A 4,732-nucleotide genomic window follows, 5' to 3' on the forward strand; every position below is an offset into this window, starting at 1 on the left:
TTAAGTAAGTATGTTGGTGTGAATGAAGTAAAAGGGCCTATTAAGGTGTTAGGTGTGAAGTTTTCAGAGAAGTTGGATGGGAAGGAAAGTTGGAATGATGCGAAAGAGAAAGTTGAGAGGAAGTTGTGTTTTTGGACTGTTGAGAAACCTTACCTTTTTTGGGAAAATTTTGATTATAAAGAGTGTAGTGTTGCCTATTTTTTTGTATATTGCGCTGGTTTTTCCGCCAGGGTATGTTAGGTCTTGAGTTCCCGCTTCTGCACAGGGGGAATCTCGAGCCATCTCCGCTGCGGTCTCCCATTCTCATCCAGCCGCAGTGGAGTCTGCTCAGCAAGGACGTCGGTCCCAGCGTCTTGCTCAGTCTCACTCTGTACTGAGAGTTACTGCTGCTTCTTCAGCTTCTGCCATTAAAGCCAGTGCTGGTCAGCAGCGAGCGGACTTCTCTGGGACTAAGTCCTTGTCTGCACACACTGAGCATGCCCAGGGCAAGATCTCCCGTTGGAGATCGAGGGTCATGTGCTCAGGCTCTGCAGCACATTTCATTGGTCCTCTTGGCAGGTCTTGGAAGGGCAAAGTTTCTGTGGCCACTTCCTGTGCTGCAACTATATAAACTGCGCATGACGGCACGGCCATGCGCTAGTGTACAATTGTTAATGTGTGTATGTTGTGAGTGCAAGTCGTCCTTGGATACCCCTACCCTATTGAATGTCTGTTCGCGGAAGGTGTAAGGTTGCTATCTAGCGCCCGACTTAGCCTACAGCACTAATCACACATTACAGCGTCCAGTTGCTGTGACCGCCAGTACGGCGCCGTGCATTTCCTCTGTGCTTTCCTTACCCAAGCCTGGGTGGTTAGTGGTGTTCGTCAGTGCGGCACCGCATGCACTCTTGTGCCTTAAAATTGTTATTGAGTTTCCTTACACACCCAGTTGTGGTGTTGTGCCAGCAAGGGTCTAATCGGACTTCAATCCTAGTTGGGGTTGAGTTCGCTGACTACTTGCTCGCGCTCTATGTGCGGTACCGCGGTCCTGTGACGCAACAGGATCGCTTCTTTCACGCTGGGTGAAGCTTAACCCACGTGTGTATACTTATGAGTACCGCCATATAGTCCGTCATTACTTGGCAGCAGGTTCCATCTCTGCACGGTGGTCCCCGGGCTGCGAACGCACCATACTCTATCTGTCTTATTATTTGGTGCGTTCCGCTAGCCCTAACAGGGTATATGTATCTGAGAGGGTTAAATAGGGTACTTTTTGTTTTTTTATGGAATTCTAGAATGGAGAGGGCAAAGATAGAAACTTTGGTAAAGCGTTTGGAAAAGGGTGGTTTGAATTTTCCTAACCTTGAAGTTTTTTTTGGTGTAAATAGTGTGTTGTATGTTTTGAGGATGATTAGGGCGGATGGAAAATATTCATGTATGTGTAGGTATTTGTTTGGGGCTTATTTGTTTCATTTAAAGTGGTGGGATAGAGATTTGCGGTGTCCGGTGGTGTTTGAAGTGACTGTATGGTATGTGTGGGTTTATAAAATTTTGGTGAAGTATGAGTTGTGTGATGTGGATATTAGGTTGTTGAGTAATAGGAAGGCTGTGTATAGGATGATTGAGTGTAGAGAGATAGAGTGTGATATCAGTATGGTTAGAGGGTTGGATGTACAGAAAGTGTGAAAGAAGGTACAAATGGATGGTATGACAAATAGACAGAGTGAGATTGTGTGGCAGTCATTGCATGGAGTGTTACCTGTTAGAGAATTTCAAAGGAACCGTGGTTTGGTGAGAAGTGAGATGTGTCCGAGAGAGGGTTGTGGTGGAAGTGAGAGTGTGAAACATGTTTTCTGAAATTGTAAGTATGCTAGGAATGTGATTGCAAGAATGGGGCCTTTATGTAAAGAATTGGGTGGTGTGAGTTTATCTTTTGAGGTGTTTATGTTTGGTTTGGGAATGTGTGATGGGGAGAGAGGAAGAGTGTTGTGGTTGATGCTTGCATGTATAAAGGAAGTGTGGTGGGATGTAAGGAATGTGTATGTTTTCAAGAGGAAAGCTATTTTAGTTAAGGATTGTGTAGGGGTAATTTTGGGGAAATTGTATGTTTGTTATTTGTGGGAGGTGAAGAGGAGAGGGGAGTTTGATGCAGAGGGTATTTGGAAAGTAAAGAAGTGGAGATATTTTGTTAATACTTCTTGATTGTTTTTCTTGTTATGTAAATATGTATTTTGAAAAAAAGAATTTTTGGGTATGTTTCTTCGGTTATGGTTTTCTAGACCGTGAAATTTCCCATCTGAGGGAAGAAAAAAAAAATTTTCTTGCATTTGGTCGAAGTTCTTTAGGTGCCTGGGGTACCCCGCCTCTCGGCCTTGGGTGCGGGTCCCACTCTTGTAGTGGGATCCAATCCCTTGTTGCTATTGGAAGGTGGGCTTAGTCCCTAGGCAACGAGTTGCGATCACCCTAGCCAGGTAGTCTTTGGATTACTTGGTGCCCTTCCTTGTTGCGGAACACCCCCGTTTGTTGCGGAACACCCCCGTTTTGTTTCCCTATAGCCATGGACCCAGATCCTGGTGATGTTCCAGCCTATGCCCTTCTAAAGCATACGGTTCGGATCTATTTTGAGAAAGGTGGAGGAGATGGCCGTGGACTAAAATTCGTGGTTGGCAATGTTCTTGAGAAGGCTCTTTCAGTACAGAAACACGAAATCCTGGCCATCCAGGACTATCCAAGACGTGGTATCTATGATTTTACTTTCACCGGAGAAGGTATCCATCAGCATGTTTGCAACCAGGTCATCTCCCCTGATGTGATTATCCAGAAAAACCCTGAACTTAAAGGGGTTAAATTTGCTATCCATGATTTAGAAGAGACCAGGCTCTTAATTGTTAAAATTTATTCACCCCATATGCAAGAGAGCGAAATCGGAAGATACCTATTGGGTTTCTTCAAAAAAGTCAATTGTTTGGGGAAGATTTTGAATGAATGCGGCATTTGGACCTCCAAATGGAGATATGTTGTAACTGTGTCAAAAATGCCTCAAAACCTGGAGGAGTAGATTTACCACCAGCTCGTTTTAAAATTGGCAAAACGAATGGCGACTAGAGTTGAGCGACCTTGAGGTGTGGAAGGTGATGAATAGTATGGCACTAAATAAGACGCCAGGGGAGGATGGTCTCCCAGTAGAGTTTTATCGAGTGATGTGGGATGTGATTGGTAATGACTAGAGTTGAGCGACCTTGACATTTTTAGAGTCGAGCCGGGTTTTGCGAAACCCGACTATCTCAAAAGTCGGGTCGAGTGAAATCGGCCGATTATGACGTAAAGTCGGGATCGACCGAAACACGAAACCCAATGCAAGTCAATGGGGCAGCATAGTTGGCAGTGAGTGGGGGCCAGGAAAACACCTAGAGTGCCCATTTTAATGTCAAAACCATCCATTCTTCTTAATGAAGCTTGTCAAGCGTAATTTACCTTATAATAATTGGAAGGCATTTGAAATTGGGGGTCATTTGGCTAAAGTTGTGGTGGGTAGGGCTGGTTCAAGTAATTAGTGGGCCCAGGAAATCTGGACCACGTCACGGCAGTGGAGCAGGGAGAGGTAAGTATTTCAACTTTGCAAGTGCTGTGAACCTGAGCAAACAGGGGGGGCCCACTCGTTGGCATTGGCACTGGCACAGGGCCCCTCAAAGTACAGCGGTGTGTTTGCACGGCGGGGGCGCCTCCCACCGGCAGCAACACTTTTGCGTACCATGAGAGGCCCTGTGCCAGTGACGTCGCCAACTAGTATTCCTCCCCCCACCTGATGAAGGAACCTGCACTTTCATCTGCACCTTCCTGTTTGTCCCCGTGTAAGGTGGTATGGTTTGCGGGAAGGGGGACCTGACTTTCAGCAGGGTCACAATCTTGCAGTGTAGCGTGCACGGGAAATGTTGCGTTATGGGTCAATGTACCAGCAGACTCATCTATCACTGGCTGGGCAATGGGCAGGATGAGGAGGAAACACAGATATGGGCCCAAAGAATAAAGTGGGCTAAGTGCAAAATTGGTAACACAGGACTAATCAGGGGGCATTGCAGTGGAGGACAACTGGAATGAGAGGCTGACACAGAGAGTAGGCCCAAATCAGTAAGTAGTCGAAATGCAGTTCAAAATTGGCAACAGTAGTAAACAGGCGGCACAGCTTTGTTCAGTGGAGGAGAACAGCAAGGAGTAGCAGACACCGATAATAGGCCCCAACCCAACTAGTAGGCCAAATGCAGTCTAACATTAACAACTACTTAACGAGCGCCTGAAAACGGAATTTCAGGACAGGAAACCAGGAGAACAGCAAGGAGCGGCAGACACCGATAGTAGGCCCCAAACCAACTAGTACGCCAAATGCAGTTGTTCCGTTTAACCACAATTTAATGAGAGCCTGAAGATAGAAGTTCAGGAAAGGCAACCTGGAGAACACCTTGGAGTGGAACACACCATCTCTCTACACCCCATACCCAATTTGTGGGTCTAATGCAGCGTAGTTTCCAACAACTACTAAACGAGAGCATGATGATCGAAGCATTGGCGAGGAAACCTGGGGAACTGTTGTGAATTCTGTGGCTGAATTCACTCCTGTGGTCACAAGTGGTACTGCAGCTTCTGAGCTTCCTCCCTCAGGTGTTCTGGTGAGCTCGTTAACTGCTTCATTACTTAACTCCGCCTGATGCTGCTATCCTTGCTCCTTGTCAATGTTTCAGTGTTGGATCTGAGCTTC

The sequence above is a fragment of the Ranitomeya imitator genome, chromosome 2 (genome assembly GCF_032444005.1).
Source record: "Ranitomeya imitator isolate aRanImi1 chromosome 2, aRanImi1.pri, whole genome shotgun sequence".
In the NCBI taxonomy this organism is placed as follows: Eukaryota; Metazoa; Chordata; class Amphibia; order Anura; family Dendrobatidae; genus Ranitomeya; species Ranitomeya imitator.